At 53.0% G+C, this 20,000-nt stretch overlaps 22 non-coding genes across 22 annotated transcripts; all 22 read right to left on the minus strand.

The window, feature by feature from the left end:
* Positions 1-203: 203 nt before the first annotated feature.
* trnar-ccu (transfer RNA arginine (anticodon CCU)) lies at positions 204-276 on the minus strand. Its single transcript has one exon. It is a non-coding gene; the product is annotated as a tRNA-Arg (tRNA).
* An 813-nt stretch (positions 277-1,089) lies between these two features.
* trnar-ccu (transfer RNA arginine (anticodon CCU)) lies at positions 1,090-1,162 on the minus strand. The gene has a single exon. It is a non-coding gene; the product is annotated as a tRNA-Arg (tRNA).
* Positions 1,163-1,975: 813 nt separating this feature from the next.
* trnar-ccu (transfer RNA arginine (anticodon CCU)) lies at positions 1,976-2,048 on the minus strand. The gene has a single exon. It is a non-coding gene; the product is annotated as a tRNA-Arg (tRNA).
* Positions 2,049-3,747: 1,699 nt separating this feature from the next.
* Positions 3,748-3,820, minus strand: trnar-ccu (transfer RNA arginine (anticodon CCU)). Its single transcript has one exon. It is a non-coding gene; the product is annotated as a tRNA-Arg (tRNA).
* An 813-nt stretch (positions 3,821-4,633) lies between these two features.
* trnar-ccu (transfer RNA arginine (anticodon CCU)) lies at positions 4,634-4,706 on the minus strand. The gene has a single exon. It is a non-coding gene; the product is annotated as a tRNA-Arg (tRNA).
* An 813-nt stretch (positions 4,707-5,519) lies between these two features.
* Positions 5,520-5,592, minus strand: trnar-ccu (transfer RNA arginine (anticodon CCU)). Its single transcript has one exon. It is a non-coding gene; the product is annotated as a tRNA-Arg (tRNA).
* An 813-nt stretch (positions 5,593-6,405) lies between these two features.
* trnar-ccu (transfer RNA arginine (anticodon CCU)) lies at positions 6,406-6,478 on the minus strand. Its single transcript has one exon. It is a non-coding gene; the product is annotated as a tRNA-Arg (tRNA).
* An 817-nt stretch (positions 6,479-7,295) lies between these two features.
* On the minus strand, positions 7,296-7,368 carry trnar-ccu (transfer RNA arginine (anticodon CCU)). The gene has a single exon. It is a non-coding gene; the product is annotated as a tRNA-Arg (tRNA).
* Positions 7,369-8,181: 813 nt separating this feature from the next.
* trnar-ccu (transfer RNA arginine (anticodon CCU)) lies at positions 8,182-8,254 on the minus strand. Its single transcript has one exon. It is a non-coding gene; the product is annotated as a tRNA-Arg (tRNA).
* Positions 8,255-9,067: 813 nt separating this feature from the next.
* On the minus strand, positions 9,068-9,140 carry trnar-ccu (transfer RNA arginine (anticodon CCU)). The gene has a single exon. It is a non-coding gene; the product is annotated as a tRNA-Arg (tRNA).
* An 813-nt stretch (positions 9,141-9,953) lies between these two features.
* trnar-ccu (transfer RNA arginine (anticodon CCU)) lies at positions 9,954-10,026 on the minus strand. The gene has a single exon. It is a non-coding gene; the product is annotated as a tRNA-Arg (tRNA).
* Positions 10,027-10,839: 813 nt separating this feature from the next.
* trnar-ccu (transfer RNA arginine (anticodon CCU)) lies at positions 10,840-10,912 on the minus strand. Its single transcript has one exon. It is a non-coding gene; the product is annotated as a tRNA-Arg (tRNA).
* Positions 10,913-11,725: 813 nt separating this feature from the next.
* trnar-ccu (transfer RNA arginine (anticodon CCU)) lies at positions 11,726-11,798 on the minus strand. Its single transcript has one exon. It is a non-coding gene; the product is annotated as a tRNA-Arg (tRNA).
* Positions 11,799-12,611: 813 nt separating this feature from the next.
* trnar-ccu (transfer RNA arginine (anticodon CCU)) lies at positions 12,612-12,684 on the minus strand. Its single transcript has one exon. It is a non-coding gene; the product is annotated as a tRNA-Arg (tRNA).
* An 813-nt stretch (positions 12,685-13,497) lies between these two features.
* On the minus strand, positions 13,498-13,570 carry trnar-ccu (transfer RNA arginine (anticodon CCU)). The gene has a single exon. It is a non-coding gene; the product is annotated as a tRNA-Arg (tRNA).
* An 813-nt stretch (positions 13,571-14,383) lies between these two features.
* trnar-ccu (transfer RNA arginine (anticodon CCU)) lies at positions 14,384-14,456 on the minus strand. Its single transcript has one exon. It is a non-coding gene; the product is annotated as a tRNA-Arg (tRNA).
* An 813-nt stretch (positions 14,457-15,269) lies between these two features.
* trnar-ccu (transfer RNA arginine (anticodon CCU)) lies at positions 15,270-15,342 on the minus strand. The gene has a single exon. It is a non-coding gene; the product is annotated as a tRNA-Arg (tRNA).
* An 813-nt stretch (positions 15,343-16,155) lies between these two features.
* On the minus strand, positions 16,156-16,228 carry trnar-ccu (transfer RNA arginine (anticodon CCU)). The gene has a single exon. It is a non-coding gene; the product is annotated as a tRNA-Arg (tRNA).
* An 813-nt stretch (positions 16,229-17,041) lies between these two features.
* Positions 17,042-17,114, minus strand: trnar-ccu (transfer RNA arginine (anticodon CCU)). Its single transcript has one exon. It is a non-coding gene; the product is annotated as a tRNA-Arg (tRNA).
* Positions 17,115-17,927: 813 nt separating this feature from the next.
* trnar-ccu (transfer RNA arginine (anticodon CCU)) lies at positions 17,928-18,000 on the minus strand. The gene has a single exon. It is a non-coding gene; the product is annotated as a tRNA-Arg (tRNA).
* Positions 18,001-18,813: 813 nt separating this feature from the next.
* Positions 18,814-18,886, minus strand: trnar-ccu (transfer RNA arginine (anticodon CCU)). The gene has a single exon. It is a non-coding gene; the product is annotated as a tRNA-Arg (tRNA).
* An 813-nt stretch (positions 18,887-19,699) lies between these two features.
* trnar-ccu (transfer RNA arginine (anticodon CCU)) lies at positions 19,700-19,772 on the minus strand. The gene has a single exon. It is a non-coding gene; the product is annotated as a tRNA-Arg (tRNA).
* Between the last annotated feature and the right edge of the window lie 228 nt (positions 19,773-20,000).

Raw genomic sequence — 20,000 nt, forward strand, 5'->3', positions numbered from 1 at the left:
CGGAAATGGCTGCACGTTCCCCAGTGAAAGCCTGCCGGTCGTAGTTTTCATTCCCGTGTCAGGCTGTGGGTCGTGAAAGGCTAAATGTGTGCGGCTCTACTATCGTGGCACCTAAAGGGTTAGCCTAGCAGAGGATGGTTTCGATCCATTGACCTCTGGGTTATGGGCCCAGCACGCTTCCGCTGCGCCACTCTGCTCCGCCTCACCCCAGATGGGACTCGAACCCACAATCCCTGGCTTAGGAGGCCAGTGCCTTATCCATTAGGCCACTGGGGCTTACCAGCTGCCCTTCATCAGAGCCTTTGCTCCACTGGTATCAAAGGAATGTTTTGAATGTCGGGATAGCCTGACAAAGCCACTGTGTTGAATTTTCGGGTCTCGGGCCCTGAGCTGGCAGAAAGCACTCCAGACTGACTGTGGCAGGTGAGCATGGCTATATTTCCTGATTTGAAATGTTTCCATGTCAGAAGATTGTTTGAAGAGGTGTTTGCATTTTACACGACAGTGTAAAGTGACGGGAAGATCAAGACTAAGTCAAGTGAACGTGTATATAAACGTGGAAGTGGCTACAGGTTCCCCACTCCGAAGCCCCCTCCACTCGCCGTTGTCAGCGCTGGCCCAGACTCTGAGGGAAATGGCGCGCGTCAACGCGCAGGAGAGGCATCTAAAAACTGGGCCTAGCAGAGGATGGTTTCGATCCATCGACCTCTGGGTTATGGGCCCAGCACGCTTCCGCTGCGCCACTCTGCTCTGCCTCAGTTCTGATTGCCTGCTCATTTCCATTAGCTCCAGTGCTCTCCTTGCAGTTTGATTGGATTGCAAGGCAGATTTGAGAAAATGCAGATGAGATGATCAGGACAAGTCAAAGGAGGTGCGTAGTCGGATACGGAAATGGCTGCACGTTCCCCAGTGAAAGCCTGCCGGTCGTAGTTTTCATTCCCGTGTCAGGCTGTGGGTCGTGAAAGGCTAAATGTGTGCGGCTCTACTATCGTGGCACCTAAAGGGTTAGCCTAGCAGAGGATGGTTTCGATCCATTGACCTCTGGGTTATGGGCCCAGCACGCTTCCGCTGCGCCACTCTGCTCCGCCTCACCCCAGATGGGACTCGAACCCACAATCCCTGGCTTAGGAGGCCAGTGCCTTATCCATTAGGCCACTGGGGCTTACCAGCTGCCCTTCATCAGAGCCTTTGCTCCACTGGTATCAAAGGAATGTTTTGAATGTCGGGATAGCCGGACAAAGCCACTGTGTTGAATTTTCGGGTCTCGGGCCCTGAGCTGGCAGAAAGCACTCCAGACTGACTGTGGCAGGTGAGCATGGCTATATTTCCTGATTTGAAATGTTTCCATGTCAGAAGATTGTTTGAAGAGGTGTTTGCATTTTACACGACAGTGTAAAGTGACGGGAAGATCAAGACTAAGTCAAGTGAACGTGTATATAAACGTGGAAGTGGCTACAGGTTCCCCACTCCGAAGCCCCCTCCACTCGCCGTTGTCAGCGCTGGCCCAGACTCTGAGGGAAATGGCGCGCGTCAACGCGCAGGAGAGGCCTCTAAAAACTCGGCCTAGCAGAGGATGGTTTCGATCCATCGACCTCTGGGTTATGGGCCCAGCACGCTTCCGCTGCGCCACTCTGCTCTGCCTCACTTCTGATTGCCTGCTCATTTCCATTAGCTCCAGTGCTCTCCTTGCAGTTTGATTGGATTGCAAGGCAGATTTGAGAAAATGCAGATGAGATGATCAGGACAAGTCAAAGGAGGTGCGTAGTCGGATACGGAAATGGCTGCACGTTCCCAAGTGAAAGCCTGCCGGTCGTAGTTTTCATTCCCGTGTCAGGCTGTGGGTTGTGAAAGGCAAAATGTGTGCGGCTCTACTATCGTGGCACCTAAAGGGTTTGCCTAGCAGAGGATGGTTTCGATCCATCGACCTCTGGGTTATGGGCCCAGCACGCTTCCGCTGCGCCACTCTGCTCCGCCTCACCCCAGATTGGACTCGAACCCACAATCCCTGGCATAGGAGGCCAGTGCCTTATCCATTAGGCCACTGGGGCTTACCAGCTGCGCTCCATCAGAGCCTTTGCTCCACTGGTATCAAAGGAATGTTTTAAATGTCGGGATAACCGGACAAAGCCACTGTGTTGAATTTTCGGGTCTCGGGCCCTGAGCTGGCAGAAAGCACTCCAGACTGACTGTGGCAGGTGAGCATGGCTATATTTCCTGATTTGAAATGTTTCCATGTCAGAAGATTGTTTGAAGAGGTGTTTGCATTTTACACGACAGTGTAAAGTGACGGGAAGATCAAGACTAAGTCAAGTGAACGTGTATATAAACGTGGAAGTGGCTACAGGTTCCCCACTCCGAAGCCCCCTCCACTCGCCGTTGTCAGCGCTGGCCCAGACTCTGAGGGAAATGGCGCGCGTCAACGCGCAGGAGAGGCATCTAAAAACTCGGCCTAGCAGAGGATGGTTTCGATCCATCGACCTCTGGGTTATGGGCCCAGCACGCTTCCGCTGCGCCACTCTGCTCTGCCTCACTTCTGATTGCCTGCTCATTTCCATTAGCTCCAGTGCTCTCCTTGCAGTTTGATTGGATTGCAAGGCAGATTTGAGAAAATGCAGATGAGATGATCAGGACAAGTCAAAGGAGGTGCGTAGTCGGATACGGAAATGGCTGCACGTTCCCCAGTGAAAGCCTGCCGGTCGTAGTTTTCATTCCCGTGTCAGGCTGTGGGTTGTGAAAGGCAAAATGTGTGCGGCTCTACTATCGTGGCACCTAAAGGGTTTGCCTAGCAGAGGATGGTTTCGATCCATCGACCTCTGGGTTATGGGCCCAGCACGCTTCCGCTGCGCCACTCTGCTCCGCCTCACCCCAGATGGGACTCGAACCCACAATTCCTGGCTTATGAGGCCAGTGCCTTATGCATTAGGCCACTGGGGCTTACCAGCTGTGCTCCATCAGAGCCTTTGCTCCACTGGTATCAAAGGAATCTTTTAAATGTCGGGATAGCCGGACAAAGCCACTGTGTTGAATTTTCGAGTCTCGGGCCCTGAGCTGGCAGAAAGCACTCCAGACTGACTGTGGCAGGTGAGCATGGCTATATTTCCTGATTTGAAATGTTTCCATGTCAGAAGATTGTTTGAAGAGGTGTTTGCATTTTACACGACAGTGTAAAGTGACGGGAAGATCAAGACTAAGTCAAGTGAACGTGTATATAAACGTGGAAGTGGCTACAGGTTCCCCACTCCGAAGCCCCCTCCACTCGCCGTTGTCAGCGCTGGCCCAGACTCTGAGGGAAATGGCGCGCGTCAACGCGCAGGAGAGGCCTCTAAAAACTCGGCCTAGCAGAGGATGGTTTCGATCCATCGACCTCTGGGTTATGGGCCCAGCACGCTTCCGCTGCGCCACTCTGCTCTGCCTCAGTTCTGATTGCCTGCTCATTTCCATTAGCTCCAGTGCTCTCCTTGCAGTTTGATTGGATTGCAAGGCAGATTTGAGAAAATGCAGATGAGATGATCAGGACAAGTCAAAGGAGGTGCGTAGTCGGATACGGAAATGGCTGCACGTTCCCCAGTGAAAGCCTGCCGGTCGTAGTTTTCATTCCCGTGTCAGGCTGTGGGTCGTGAAAGGCTAAATGTGTGCGGCTCTACTATCGTGGCACCTAAAGGGTTAGCCTAGCAGAGGATGGTTTCGATCCATTGACCTCTGGGTTATGGGCCCAGCACGCTTCCGCTGCGCCACTCTGCTCCGCCTCACCCCAGATGGGACTCGAACCCACAATCCCTGGCTTAGGAGGCCAGTGCCTTATCCATTAGGCCACTGGGGCTTACCAGCTGTGCTCCATCAGAGCCTTTGCTCCACTGGTATCAAAGGAATGTTTTAAATGTCGGGATAGCCGGACAAAGCCACTGTGTTGAATTTTCGGGTCTCGGGCCCTGAGCTGGCAGAAAGCACTCCAGACTGACTGTGGCAGGTGAGCATGGCTATATTTCCTGATTTGAAATGTTTCCATGTCAGAAGATTGTTTGAAGAGGTGTTTGCATTTTACACGACAGTGTAAAGTGACGGGAAGATCAAGACTAAGTCAAGTGAACGTGTATATAAACGTGGAAGTGGCTACAGGTTCCCCACTCCGAAGCCCCCTCCACTCGCCGTTGTCAGCGCTGGCCCAGACTCTGAGGGAAATGGCGCGCGTCAACGCGCAGGAGAGGCATCTAAAAACTGGGCCTAGCAGAGGATGGTTTCGATCCATCGACCTCTGGGTTATGGGCCCAGCACGCTTCCGCTGCGCCACTCTGCTCTGCCTCAGTTCTGATTGCCTGCTCATTTCCATTAGCTCCAGTGCTCTCCTTGCAGTTTGATTGGATTGCAAGGCAGATTTGAGAAAATGCAGATGAGATGATCAGGACAAGTCAAAGGAGGTGCGTAGTCGGATACGGAAATGGCTGCACGTTCCCCAGTGAAAGCCTGCCGGTCGTAGTTTTCATTCCCGTGTCAGGCTGTGGGTCGTGAAAGGCTAAATGTGTGCGGCTCTACTATCGTGGCACCTAAAGGGTTAGCCTAGCAGAGGATGGTTTCGATCCATTGACCTCTGGGTTATGGGCCCAGCACGCTTCCGCTGCGCCACTCTGCTCCGCCTCACCCCAGATGGGACTCGAACCCACAATCCCTGGCTTAGGAGGCCAGTGCCTTATCCATTAGGCCACTGGGGCTTACCAGCTGCCCTTCATCAGAGCCTTTGCTCCACTGGTATCAAAGGAATGTTTTGAATGTCGGGATAGCCGGACAAAGCCACTGTGTTGAATTTTCGGGTCTCGGGCCCTGAGCTGGCAGAAAGCACTCCAGACTGACTGTGGCAGGTGAGCATGGCTATATTTCCTGATTTGAAATGTTTCCATGTCAGAAGATTGTTTGAAGAGGTGTTTGCATTTTACACGACAGTGTAAAGTGACGGGAAGATCAAGACTAAGTCAAGTGAACGTGTATATAAACGTGGAAGTGGCTACAGGTTCCCCACTCCGAAGCCCCCTCCACTCGCCGTTGTCAGCGCTGGCCCAGACTCTGAGGGAAATGGCGCGCGTCAACGCGCAGGAGAGGCATCTAAAAACTGGGCCTAGCAGAGGATGGTTTCGATCCATCGACCTCTGGGTTATGGGCCCAGCACGCTTCCGCTGCGCCACTCTGCTCTGCCTCAGTTCTGATTGCCTGCTCATTTCCATTAGCTCCAGTGCTCTTCTTGCAGTTTGATTGGATTGCAAGGCAGATTTGAGAAAATGCAGATGAGATGATCAGGACAAGTCAAAGGAGGTGCGTAGTCGGATACGGAAATGGCTGCACGTTCCCCAGTGAAAGCCTGCCGGTCGTAGTTTTCATTCCCGTGTCAGGCTGTGGGTCGAGAAAGGCTAAATGTGTGCGGCTCTACTATCGTGGCACCTAAAGGGTTTGCCTAGCAGAGGATGGTTTCGATCCATCGACCTCTGGGTTATGGGCCCAGCACGCTTCCGCTGCGCCACTCTGCTCCGCCTCACCCCAGATTGGACTCGAACCCACAATCCCTGGCATAGGAGGCCAGTGCCTTATCCATTAGGCCACTGGGGCTTACCAGCTGCGCTCCATCAGAGCCTTTGCTCCACTGGTATCAAAGGAATGTTTTAAATGTCGGGATAACCGGACAAAGCCACTGTGTTGAATTTTCGGGTCTCGGGCCCTGAGCTGGCAGAAAGCACTCCAGACTGACTGTGGCAGGTGAGCATGGCTATATTTCCTGATTTGAAATGTTTCCATGTCAGAAGATTGTTTGAAGAGGTGTTTGCATTTTACACGACAGTGTAAAGTGACGGGAAGATCAAGACTAAGTCAAGTGAACGTGTATATAAACGTGGAAGTGGCTACAGGTTCCCCACTCCGAAGCCCCCTCCACTCGCCGTTGTCAGCGCTGGCCCAGACTCTGAGGGAAATGGCGCGCGTCAACGCGCAGGAGAGGCATCTAAAAACTCGGCCTAGCAGAGGATGGTTTCGATCCATCGACCTCTGGGTTATGGGCCCAGCACGCTTCCGCTGCGCCACTCTGCTCTGCCTCAGTTCTGATTGCCTGCTCATTTCCATTAGCTCCAGTGCTCTCCTTGCAGTTTGATTGGATTGCAAGGCAGATTTGAGAAAATGCAGATGAGATGATCAGGACAAGTCAAAGGAGGTGCGTAGTCGGATACGGAAATGGCTGCACGTTCCCCAGTGAAAGCCTGCCGGTCGTAGTTTTCATTCCCGTGTCAGGCTGTGGGTTGTGAAAGGCAAAATGTGTGCGGCTCTACTATCGTGGCACCTAAAGGGTTTGCCTAGCAGAGGATGGTTTCGATCCATCGACCTCTGGGTTATGGGCCCAGCACGCTTCCGCTGCGCCACTCTGCTCCGCCTCACCCCAGATGGGACTCGAACCCACAATCCCTGGCTTAGGAGGCCAGTGCCTTATCCATTAGGCCACTGGGGCTTACCAGCTGCCCTCCATCAGAGCCTTTGCTCCACTGGTATCAAAGGAATGTTTTAAATGTCGGGATAGCCGGACAAAGCCACTGTGTTGAATTTTCGGGTCTCGGGCCCTGAGCTGGCAGAAAGCACTCCAGACTGACTGTGGCAGGTGAGCATGGCTATATTTCCTGATTGGAAATGTTTCCATGTCAGAAGATTGTTTGAAGAGGTGTTTGCATTTTACACGACAGTGTAAAGTGACGGGAAGATCAAGACTAAGTCAAGTGAACGTGTATATAAACGTGGAAGTGGCTACAGGTTCCCCACTCCGAAGCCCCCTCCACTCGCCGTTGTCAGCGCTGGCCCAGACTCTGAGGGAAATGGCGCGCGTCAACGCGCAGGAGAGGCATCTAAAAACTCGGCCTAGCAGAGGATGGTTTCGATCCATCGACCTCTGGGTTATGGGCCCAGCACGCTTCCGCTGCGCCACTCTGCTCTGCCTCAGTTCTGATTGCCTGCTCATTTCCATTAGCTCCAGTGCTCTCCTTGCAGTTTGATTGGATTGCAAGGCAGATTTGAGAAAATGCAGATGAGATGATCAGGACAAGTCAAAGGAGGTGCGTAGTCGGATACGGAAATGGCTGCACGTTCCCCAGTGAAAGCCTGCCGGTCGTAGTTTTCATTCCCGTGTCAGGCTGTGGGTTGTGAAAGGCAAAATGTGTGCGGCTCTACTATCGTGGCACCTAAAGGGTTTGCCTAGCAGAGGATGGTTTCGATCGATCCATCGACCTCTGGGTTATGGGCCCAGCACGCTTCCGCTGCGCCACTCTGCTCCGCCTCACCCCAGATGGGACTCGAACCCACAATCCCTGGCTTAGGAGGCCAGTGCCTTATCCATTAGGCCACTGGGGCTTACCAGCTGCCCTCCATCAGAGCCTTTGCTCCACTGGTATCAAAGGAATGTTTTAAATGTCGGGATAGCCGGACAAAGCCACTGTGCTGAATTTTCGGGTCTCGGGCCCTGAGCTGGCAGAAAGCACTCCAGACTGACTGTGGCAGGTGAGCATGGCTATATTTCCTGATTGGAAATGTTTCCATGTCAGAAGATTGTTTGAAGAGGTGTTTGCATTTTACACGACAGTGTAAAGTGACGGAAAGATCAAGACTAAGTCAAGTGAACGTGTATATAAACGTGGAAGTGGCTACAGGTTCCCCACTCCGAAGCCCCCTCCACTCGCCGTTGTCAGCGCTGGCCCAGACTCTGAGGGAAATGGCGCGCGTCAACGCGCAGGAGAGGCATCTAAAAACTGGGCCTAGCAGAGGATGGTTTCGATCCATCGACCTCTGGGTTATGGGCCCAGCACGCTTCCGCTGCGCCACTCTGCTCTGCCTCAGTTCTGATTGCCTGCTCATTTCCATTAGCTCCAGTGCACTCCTTGCAGTTTGATTGGATTGCAAGGCAGATTTGAGAAAATGCAGATGAGATGATCAGGACAAGTCAAAGGAGGTGCGTAGTCGGATACGGAAATGGCTGCACGTTCCCCAGTGAAAGCCTGCCGGTCGTAGTTTTCATTCCCGTGTCAGGCTGTGGGTCGAGAAAGGCTAAATGTGTGCGGCTCTACTATCGTGGCACCTAAAGGGTTTGCCTAGCAGAGGATGGTTTCGATCCATCGACCTCTGGGTTATGGGCCCAGCACGCTTCCGCTGCGCCACTCTGCTCCGCCTCACCCCAGATGGGACTCGAACCCACAATCCCTGGCTTAGGAGGCCAGTGCCTTATCCATTAGGCCACTGGGGCTTACCAGCTGCCCTTCATCAGAGCCTTTGCTCCACTGGTATCAAAGGAATGTTTTGAATGTCGGGATAGCCGGACAAAGCCACTGTGTTGAATTTTCGGGTCTCGGGCCCTGAGCTGGCAGAAAGCACTCCAGACTGACTGTGGCAGGTGAGCATGGCTATATTTCCTGATTTGAAATGTTTCCATGTCAGAAGATTGTTTGAAGAGGTGTTTGCATTTTACACGACAGTGTAAAGTGACGGGAAGATCAAGACTAAGTCAAGTGAACGTGTATATAAACGTGGAAGTGGCTACAGGTTCCCCACTCCGAAGCCCCCTCCACTCGCCGTTGTCAGCGCTGGCCCAGACTCTGAGGGAAATGGCGCGCGTCAACGCGCAGGAGAGGCCTCTAAAAACTCGGCCTAGCAGAGGATGGTTTCGATCCATCGACCTCTGGGTTATGGGCCCAGCACGCTTCCGCTGCGCCACTCTGCTCTGCCTCACTTCTGATTGCCTGCTCATTTCCATTAGCTCCAGTGCTCTCCTTGCAGTTTGATTGGATTGCAAGGCAGATTTGAGAAAATGCAGATGAGATGATCAGGACAAGTCAAAGGAGGTGCGTAGTCGGATACGGAAATGGCTGCACGTTCCCCAGTGAAAGCCTGCCGGTCGTAGTTTTCATTCCCGTGTCAGGCTGTGGGTTGTGAAAGGCAAAATGTGTGCGGCTCTACTATCGTGGCACCTAAAGGGTTTGCCTAGCAGAGGATGGTTTTGATCCATCGACCTCTGGGTTATGGGCCCAGCACGCTTCCGCTGCGCCACTCTGCTCCGCCTCACCCCAGATGGGACTCGAACCCACAATCCCTGGCTTAGGAGGCCAGTGCCTTATCCATTAGGCCATTGGGGCTTACCAGCTGCCCTTCATCAGAGCCTTTGCTCCACTGGTATCAAAGGAATGTTTTGAATGTCGGGATAGCCGGACAAAGCCACTGTGTTGAATTTTCGGGTCTCGGGCCCTGAGCTGGCAGAAAGCACTCCAGACTGACTGTGGCAGGTGAGCATGGCTATATTTCCTGATTTGAAATGTTTCCATGTCAGAAGATTGTTTGAAGAGGTGTTTGCATTTTACACGACAGTGTAAAGTGACGGGAAGATCAAGACTAAGTCAAGTGAACGTGTATATAAACGTGGAAGTGGCTACAGGTTCCCCACTCCGAAGCCCCCTCCACTCGCCGTTGTCAGCGCTGGCCCAGACTCTGAGGGAAATGGCGCGCGTCAACGCGCAGGAGAGGCCTCTAAAAACTCGGCCTAGCAGAGGATGGTTTCGATCCATCGACCTCTGGGTTATGGGCCCAGCACGCTTCCGCTGCGCCACTCTGCTCTGCCTCACTTCTGATTGCCTGCTCATTTCCATTAGCTCCAGTGCTCTCCTTGCAGTTTGATTGGATTGCAAGGCAGATTTGAGAAAATGCAGATGAGATGATCAGGACAAGTCAAAGGAGGTGCGTAGTCGGATACGGAAATGGCTGCACGTTCCCCAGTGAAAGCCTGCCGGTCGTAGTTTTCATTCCCGTGTCAGGCTGTGGGTCGTGAAAGGCTAAATGTGTGCGGCTCTACTATCGTGGCACCTAAAGGGTTAGCCTAGCAGAGGATGGTTTCGATCCATTGACCTCTGGGTTATGGGCCCAGCACGCTTCCGCTGCGCCACTCTGCTCCGCCTCACCCCAGATGGGACTCGAACCCACAATCCCTGGCTTAGGAGGCCAGTGCCTTATCCATTAGGCCACTGGGGCTTACCGGCTGTGCTCCATCAGAGCCTTTGCTCCACTGGTATCAAAGGAATCTTTTAAATGTCGGGATAGCCGGACAAAGCCACTGTGTTGAATTTTCGGGTCTCGGGCCCTGAGCTGGCAGAAAGCACTCCAGACTGACTGTGGCAGGTGAGCATGGCTATATTTCCTGATTTGAAATGTTTCCATGTCAGAAGATTGTTTGAAGAGGTGTTTGCATTTTACACGACAGTGTAAAGTGACGGGAAGATCAAGACTAAGTCAAGTGAACGTGTATATAAACGTGGAAGTGGCTACAGGTTCCCCACTCCGAAGCCCCCTCCACTCGCCGTTGTCAGCGCTGGCCCAGACTCTGAGGGAAATGGCGCGCGTCAACGCGCAGGAGAGGCCTCTAAAAACTCGGCCTAGCAGAGGATGGTTTCGATCCATCGACCTCTGGGTTATGGGCCCAGCACGCTTCCGCTGCGCCACTCTGCTCTGCCTCACTTCTGATTGCCTGCTCATTTCCATTAGCTCCAGTGCTCTCCTTGCAGTTTGATTGGATTGCAAGGCAGATTTGAGAAAATGCAGATGAGATGATCAGGACAAGTCAAAGGAGGTGCGTAGTCGGATACGGAAATGGCTGCACGTTCCCAAGTGAAAGCCTGCCGGTCGTAGTTTTCATTCCCGTGTCAGGCTGTGGGTTGTGAAAGGCAAAATGTGTGCGGCTCTACTATCGTGGCACCTAAAGGGTTTGCCTAGCAGAGGATGGTTTCGATCCATCGACCTCTGGGTTATGGGCCCAGCACGCTTCCGCTGCGCCACTCTGCTCCGCCTCACCCCAGATTGGACTCGAACCCACAATCCCTGGCATAGGAGGCCAGTGCCTTATCCATTAGGCCACTGGGGCTTACCAGCTGCGCTCCATCAGAGCCTTTGCTCCACTGGTATCAAAGGAATGTTTTAAATGTCGGGATAACCGGACAAAGCCACTGTGTTGAATTTTCGGGTCTCGGGCCCTGAGCTGGCAGAAAGCACTCCAGACTGACTGTGGCAGGTGAGCATGGCTATATTTCCTGATTTGAAATGTTTCCATGTCAGAAGATTGTTTGAAGAGGTGTTTGCATTTTACACGACAGTGTAAAGTGACGGGAAGATCAAGACTAAGTCAAGTGAACGTGTATATAAACGTGGAAGTGGCTACAGGTTCCCCACTCCGAAGCCCCCTCCACTCGCCGTTGTCAGCGCTGGCCCAGACTCTGAGGGAAATGGCGCGCGTCAACGCGCAGGAGAGGCCTCTAAAAACTCGGCCTAGCAGAGGATGGTTTCGATCCATCGACCTCTGGGTTATGGGCCCAGCACGCTTCCGCTGCGCCACTCTGCTCTGCCTCAGTTCTGATTGCCTGCTCATTTCCATTAGCTCCAGTGCTCTCCTTGCAGTTTGATTGGATTGCAAGGCAGATTTGAGAAAATGCAGATGAGATGATCAGGACAAGTCAAAGGAGGTGCGTAGTCGGATACGGAAATGGCTGCACGTTCCCCAGTGAAAGCCTGCCGGTCGTAGTTTTCATTCCCGTGTCAGGCTGTGGGTCGTGAAAGGCTAAATGTGTGCGGCTCTACTATCGTGGCACCTAAAGGGTTAGCCTAGCAGAGGATGGTTTCGATCCATTGACCTCTGGGTTATGGGCCCAGCACGCTTCCGCTGCGCCACTCTGCTCCACCTCACCCCAGATGGGACTTGAACCCACAATCCCTGGCTTAGGAGGCCAGTGCCTTATCCATTAGGCCACTGGGGCTTACCGGCTGTGCTCCATCAGAGCCTTTGCTCCACTGGTATCAAAGGAATCTTTTAAATGTCGGGATAGCCGGACAAAGCCACTGTGTTGAATTTTCGGGTCTCGGGCCCTGAGCTGGCAGAAAGCACTCCAGACTGACTGTGGCAGGTGAGCATGGCTATATTTCCTGATTTGAAATGTTTCCATGTCAGAAGATTGTTTGAAGAGGTGTTTGCATTTTACACGACAGTGTAAAGTGACGGGAAGATCAAGACTAAGTCAAGTGAACGTGTATATAAACGTGGAAGTGGCTACAGGTTCCCCACTCCGAAGCCCCCTCCACTCGCCGTTGTCAGCGCTGGCCCAGACTCTGAGGGAAATGGCGCGCGTCAACGCGCAGGAGAGGCCTCTAAAAACTCGGCCTAGCAGAGGATGGTTTCGATCCATCGACCTCTGGGTTATGGGCCCAGCACGCTTCCGCTGCGCCACTCTGCTCTGCCTCACTTTTGATTGCCTGCTCATTTCCATTAGCTCCAGTGCTCTCCTTGCAGTTTGATTGGATTGCAAGGCAGATTTGAGAAAATGCAGATGAGATGATCAGGACAAGTCAAAGGAGGTGCGTAGTCGGATACGGAAATGGCTGCACGTTCCCAAGTGAAAGCCTGCCGGTCGTAGTTTTCATTCCCGTGTCAGGCTGTGGGTTGTGAAAGGCAAAATGTGTGCGGCTCTACTATCGTGGCACCTAAAGGGTTTGCCTAGCAGAGGATGGTTTCGATCCATCGACCTCTGGGTTATGGGCCCAGCACGCTTCCGCTGCGCCACTCTGCTCCGCCTCACCCCAGATGGGACTCGAACCCACAATCCCTGGCTTAGGAGGCCAGTGCCTTATCCATTAGGCCACTGGGGCTTACCAGCTGTGCTCCATCAGAGCCTTTGCTCCACTGGAATCAAAGGAATGTTTTAAATGTCGGGATAGCCGGACAAAGCCACTGTGTTGAATTTTCGGGTCTCGGGCCCTGAGCTGGCAGAAAGCACTCCAGACTGACTGTGGCAGGTGAGCATGGCTATATTTCCTGATTTGAAATGTTTCCATGTCAGAAGATTGTTTGAAGAGGTGTTTGCATTTTACACGACAGTGTAAAGTGACGGGAAGATCAAGACTAAGTCAAGTGAACGTGTATATAAACGTGGAAGTGGCTACAGGTTCCCCACTCCGAAGCCCCCTCCACTCGCCGTTGTCAGCGCTGGCCCAGACTCTGAGGGAAATGGCGCGCGTCAACGCGCAGGAGAGGCATCTAAAAACTGGGCCTAGCAGAGGATGGTTTCGATCCATCGACCTCTGGGTTATGGGCCCAGCACGCTTCCGCTGCGCCACTCTGCTCTGCCTCAGTTCTGATTGCCTGCTCATTTCCATTAGCTCCAGTGCTCTCCTTGCAGTTTGATTGGATTGCAAGGCAGATTTGAGAAAATGCAGATGAGATGATCAGGACAAGTCAAAGGAGGTGCGTAGTCGGATACGGAAATGGCTGCACGTTCCCCAGTGAAAGCCTGCCGGTCGTAGTTTTCATTCCCGTGTCAGGCTGTGGGTCGTGAAAGGCTAAATGTGTGCGGCTCTACTATCGTGGCACCTAAAGGGTTAGCCTAGCAGAGGATGGTTTCGATCCATTGACCTCTGGGTTATGGGCCCAGCACGCATCCGCTGCGCCACTCTGCTCCGCCTCACCCCAGATGGGACTCGAACCCACAATCCCTGGCTTAGGAGGCCAGTGCCTTATCCATTAGGCCACTGGGGCTTACCAGCTGTGCTCCATCAGAGCCTTTGCTCCACTGGTATCAAAGGAATGTTTTAAATGTCGGGATAGCCGGACAAAGCCACTGTGTTGAATTTTCGGGTCTCGGGCCCTGAGCTGGCAGAAAGCACTCCAGACTGACTGTGGCAGGTGAGCATGGCTATATTTCCTGATTGGAAATGTTTCCATGTCAGAAGATTGTTTGAAGAGGTGTTTGCATTTTACACGACAGTGTAAAGTGACGGGAAGATCAAGACTAAGTCAAGTGAACGTGTATATAAACGTGGAAGTGGCTACAGGTTCCCCACTCCGAAGCCCCCTCCACTCGCCGTTGTCAGCGCTGGCCCAGACTCTGAGGGAAATGGCGCGCGTCAACGCGCAGGAGAGGCATCTAAAAACTGGGCCTAGCAGAGGATGGTTTCGATCCATCGCCCTCTGGGTTATGGGCCCAGCACGCTTCCGCTGCGCCACTCTGCTCTGCCTCAGTTCTGATTGCCTGCTCATTTCCATTAGCTCCAGTGCTCTCCTTGCAGTTTGATTGGATTGCAAGGCAGATTTGAGAAAATGCAGATGAGATGATCAGGACAAGTCAAAGGAGGTGCGTAGTCGGATACGGAAATGGCTGCACGTTCCCCAGTGAAAGCCTGCCGGTCGTAGTTTTCATTCCCGTGTCAGGCTGTGGGTCGAGAAAGGCTAAATGTGTGCGGCTCTACTATCGTGGCACCTAAAGGGTTAGCCTAGCAGAGGATGGTTTCGATCCATCGACCTCTGGGTTATGGGCCCAGCACGCTTCCGCTGCGCCACTCTGCTCCGCCTCACCCCAGATCGGACTCGAACCCACAATCCCTGGCTTAGGAGGCCAGTGCCTTATCCATTAGGCCACTGGGGCTTACCAGCTGCCCTTCATCAGAGCCTTTGCTCCACTGGTATCAAAGGAATGTTTTGAATGTCGGGATAGCCGGACAAAGCCACTGTGTTGAATTTTCGGGTCTCGGGCCCTGAGCTGGCAGAAAGCACTCCAGACTGACTGTGGCAGGTGAGCATGGCTATATTTCCTGATTTGAAATGTTTCCATGTCAGAAGATTGTTTGAAGAGGTGTTTGCATTTTACACGACAGTGTAAAGTGACGGGAAGATCAAGACTAAGTCAAGTGAACGTGTATATAAACGTGGAAGTGGCTACAGGTTCCCCACTCCGAAGCCCCCTCCACTCGCCGTTGTCAGCGCTGGCCCAGACTCTGAGGGAAATGGCGCGCGTCAACGCGCAGGAGAGGCCTCTAAAAACTCGGCCTAGCAGAGGATGGTTTCGATCCATCGACCTCTGGGTTATGGGCCCAGCACGCTTCCGCTGCGCCACTCTGCTCTGCCTCACTTCTGATTGCCTGCTCATTTCCATTAGCTCCAGTGCTCTCCTTGCAGTTTGATTGGATTGCAAGGCAGATTTGAGAAAATGCAGATGAGATGATCAGGACAAGTCAAAGGAGGTGCGTAGTCGGATACGGAAATGGCTGCACGTTCCCCAGTGAAAGCCTGCCGGTCGTAGTTTTCATTCCCGTGTCAGGCTGTGGGTTGTGAAAGGCAAAATGTGTGCGGCTCTACTATCGTGGCACCTAAAGGGTTTGCCTAGCAGAGGATGGTTTTGATCCATCGACCTCTGGGTTATGGGCCCAGCACGCTTCCGCTGCGCCACTCTGCTCCGCCTCACCCCAGATGGGACTCGAACCCACAATCCCTGGCTTAGGAGGCCAGTGCCTTATCCATTAGGCCATTGGGGCTTACCAGCTGCCCTTCATCAGAGCCTTTGCTCCACTGGTATCAAAGGAATGTTTTGAATGTCGGGATAGCCGGACAAAGCCACTGTGTTGAATTTTCGGGTCTCGGGCCCTGAGCTGGCAGAAAGCACTCCAGACTGACTGTGGCAGGTGAGCATGGCTATATTTCCTGATTTGAAATGTTTCCATGTCAGAAGATTGTTTGAAGAGGTGTTTGCATTTTACACGACAGTGTAAAGTGACGGGAAGATCAAGACTAAGTCAAGTGAACGTGTATATAAACGTGGAAGTGGCTACAGGTTCCCCACTCCGAAGCCCCCTCCACTCGCCGTTGTCAGCGCTGGCCCAGACTCTGAGGGAAATGGCGCGCGTCAACGCGCAGGAGAGGCCTCTAAAAACTCGGCCTAGCAGAGGATGGTTTCGATCCATCGACCTCTGGGTTATGGGCCCAGCACGCTTCCGCTGCGCCACTCTGCTCTGCCTCACTTCTGATTGCCTGCTCATTTCCATTAGCTCCAGTGCTCTCCTTGCAGTTTGATTGGATTGCAAGGCAGATTTGAGAAAATGCAGATGAGATGATCAGGACAAGTCAAAGGAGGTGCGTAGTCGGATACGGAAATGGCTGCACGTTCCCCAGTGAAAGCCTGCCGGTCGTAGTTTTCATTCCCGTGTCAGGCTGTGGGTCGTGAAAGGCTAAATGTGTGCGGCTCTACTATCGTGGCACCTAAAGGGTTAGCCTAGCAGAGGATGGTTTCGATCCATTGACCTCTGGGTTATGGGCCCAGCACGCTTCCGCTGCGCCACTCTGCTCCGCCTCACCCCAGATGGGACTCGAACCCACAATCCCTGGCTTAGGAGGCCAGTGCCTTATCCATTAGGCCACTGGGGCTTACCGGCTGTGCTCCATCAGAGCCTTTGCTCCACTGGTATCAAAGGAATCTTTTAAATGTCGGGATAGCCGGACAAAGCCACTGTGTTGAATTTTCGGGTCTCGGGCCCTGAGCTGGCAGAAAGCACTCCAGACTGACTGTGGCAGGTGAGCATGGCTATATTTCCTGATTTGAAATGTTTCCATGTCAGAAGATTGTTTGAAGAGGTGTTTGCATTTTACACGACAGTGTAAAGTGACGGGAAGATCAAGACTAAGTCAAGTGAACGTGTATATAAACGTGGAAGTGGCTACAGGTTCCCCACTCCGAAGCCCCCTCCACTCGCCGTTGTCAGCGCTGGCCCAGACTCTGAGGGAAATGGCGCGCGTCAACGCGCAGGAGAGGCCTCTAAAAACTCGGCCTAGCAGAGGATGGTTTCGATCCATCGACCTCTGGGTTATGGGCCCAGCACGCTTCCGCTGCGCCACTCTGCTCTGCCTCACTTCTGATTGCCTGCTCATTTCCATTAGCTCCAGTGCTCTCCTTGCAGTTTGATTGGATTGCAAGGCAGATTTGAGAAAATGCAGATGAGATGATCAGGACAAGTCAAAGGAGGTGCGTAGTCGGATACGGAAATGGCTGCACGTTCCCAAGTGAAAGCCTGCCGGTCGTAGTTTTCATTCCCGTGTCAGGCTGTGGGTTGTGAAAGGCAAAATGTGTGCGGCTCTACTATCGTGGCACCTAAAGGGTTTGCCTAGCAGAGGATGGTTTCGATCCATCGACCTCTGGGTTATGGGCCCAGCACGCTTCCGCTGCGCCACTCTGCTCCGCCTCACCCCAGATTGGACTCGAACCCACAATCCCTGGCATAGGAGGCCAGTGCCTTATCCATTAGGCCACTGGGGCTTACCAGCTGCGCTCCATCAGAGCCTTTGCTCCACTGGTATCAAAGGAATGTTTTAAATGTCGGGATAACCGGACAAAGCCACTGTGTTGAATTTTCGGGTCTCGGGCCCTGAGCTGGCAGAAAGCACTCCAGACTGACTGTGGCAGGTGAGCATGGCTATATTTCCTGATTTGAAATGTTTCCATGTCAGAAGATTGTTTGAAGAGGTGTTTGCATTTTACACGACAGTGTAAAGTGACGGGAAGATCAAGACTAAGTCAAGTGAACGTGTATATAAACGTGGAAGTGGCTACAGGTTCCCCACTCCGAAGCCCCCTCCACTCGCCGTTGTCAGCGCTGGCCCAGACTCTGAGGGAAATGGCGCGCGTCAACGCGCAGGAGAGGCCTCTAAAAACTCGGCCTAGCAGAGGATGGTTTCGATCCATCGACCTCTGGGTTATGGGCCCAGCACGCTTCCGCTGCGCCACTCTGCTCTGCCTCAGTTCTGATTGCCTGCTCATTTCCATTAGCTCCAGTGCTCTCCTTGCAGTTTGATTGGATTGCAAGGCAGATTTGAGAAAATGCAGATGAGATGATCAGGACAAGTCAAAGGAGGTGCGTAGTCGGATACGGAAATGGCTGCACGTTCCCCAGTGAAAGCCTGCCGGTCGTAGTTTTCATTCCCGTGTCAGGCTGTGGGTCGTGAAAGGCTAAATGTGTGCGGCTCTACTATCGTGGCACCTAAAGGGTTAGCCTAGCAGAGGATGGTTTCGATCCATTGACCTCTGGGTTATGGGCCCAGCACGCTTCCGCTGCGCCACTCTGCTCCACCTCACCCCAGATGGGACTTGAACCCACAATCCCTGGCTTAGGAGGCCAGTGCCTTATCCATTAGGCCACTGGGGCTTACCGGCTGTGCTCCATCAGAGCCTTTGCTCCACTGGTATCAAAGGAATCTTTTAAATGTCGGGATAGCCGGACAAAGCCACTGTGTTGAATTTTCGGGTCTCGGGCCCTGAGCTGGCAGAAAGCACTCCAGACTGACTGTGGCAGGTGAGCATGGCTATATTTCCTGATTTGAAATGTTTCCATGTCAGAAGATTGTTTGAAGAGGTGTTTGCATTTTACACGACAGTGTAAAGTGACGGGAAGATCAAGACTAAGTCAAGTGAACGTGTATATAAACGTGGAAGTGGCTACAGGTTCCCCACTCCGAAGCCCCCTCCACTCGCCGTTGTCAGCGCTGGCCCAGACTCTGAGGGAAATGGCGCGCGTCAACGCGCAGGAGAGGCCTCTAAAAACTCGGCCTAGCAGAGGATGGTTTCGATCCATCGACCTCTGGGTTATGGGCCCAGCACGCTTCCGCTGCGCCACTCTGCTCTGCCTCACTTCTGATTGCCTGCTCATTTCCATTAGCTCCAGTGCTCTCCTTGCAGTTTGATTGGATTGCAAGGCAGATTTGAGAAAATGCAGATGAGATGATCAGGACAAGTCAAAGGAGGTGCGTAGTCGGATACGGAAATGGCTGCACGTTCCCAAGTGAAAGCCTGCCGGTCGTAGTTTTCATTCCCGTGTCAGGCTGTGGGTTGTGAAAGGCAAAATGTGTGCGGCTCTACTATCGTGGCACCTAAAGGGTTTGCCTAGCAGAGGATGGTTTCGATCCATCGACCTCTGGGTTATGGGCCCAGCACGCTTCCGCTGCGCCACTCTGCTCCGCCTCACCCCAGATGGGACTCGAACCCACAATCCCTGGCTTAGGAGGCCAGTGCCTTATCCATTAGGCCACTGGGGCTTACCAGCTGTGCTCCATCAGAGCCTTTGCTCCACTGGAATCAAAGGAATGTTTTAAATGTCGGGATAGCCGGACAAAGCCACTGTGTTGAATTTTCGGGTCTCGGGCCCTGAGCTGGCAGAAAGCACTCCAGACTGACTGTGGCAGGTGAGCATGGCTATATTTCCTGATTTGAAATGTTTCCATGTCAGAAGATTGTTTGAAGAGGTGTTTGCATTTTACACGACAGTGTAAAGTGACGGGAAGATCAAGACTAAGTCAAGTGAACGTGTATATAAACGTGGAAGTGGCTACAGGTTCCCCACTCCGAAGCCCCCTCCACTCGCCGTTGTCAGCGCTGGCCCAGACTCTGAGGGAAATGGCGCGCGTCAACGCGCAGGAGAGGCATCTAAAAACTGGGCCTAGCAGAGGATGGTTTCGATCCATCGACCTCTGGGTTATGGGCCCAGCACGCTTCCGCTGCGCCACTCTGCTCTGCCTCAGTTCTGATTGCCTGCTCATTTCCATTAGCTCCAGTGCTCTCCTTGCAGTTTGATTGGATTGCAAGGCAGATTTGAGAAAATGCAGATGAGATGATCAGGACAAGTCAAAGGAGGTGCGTAGTCGGATACGGAAATGGCTGCACGTTCCCCAGTGAAAGCCTGCCGGTCGTAGTTTTCATTCCCGTGTCAGGCTGTGGGTCGTGAAAGGCTAAATGTGTGCGGCTCTACTATCGTGGCACCTAAAGGGTTAGCCTAGCAGAGGATGGTTTCGATCCATTGACCTCTGGGTTATGGGCCCAGCACGCATCCGCTGCGCCACTCTGCTCCGCCTCACCCCAGATGGGACTCGAACCCACAATCCCTGGCTTAGGAGGCCAGTGCCTTATCCATTAGGCCACTGGGGCTTACCAGCTGTGCTCCATCAGAGCCTTTGCTCCACTGGTATCAAAGGAATGTTTTAAATGTCGGGATAGCCGGACAAAGCCACTGTGTTGAATTTTCGGGTCTCGGGCCCTGAGCTGGCAGAAAGCACTCCAGACTGACTGTGGCAGGTGAGCATGGCTATATTTCCTGATTGGAAATGTTTCCATGTCAGAAGATTGTTTGAAGAGGTGTTTGCATTTTACACGACA

This window comes from Alosa pseudoharengus, unplaced genomic scaffold (genome assembly GCF_046254945.1).
Source record: "Alosa pseudoharengus isolate Yale_2024_CS ecotype anadromous, Long Island Sound unplaced genomic scaffold, YU_APseudo_1.1 YU_APseudo_1.1_scf_23, whole genome shotgun sequence".
NCBI lineage: Eukaryota > Metazoa > Chordata > Actinopteri > Clupeiformes > Clupeidae > Alosa > Alosa pseudoharengus.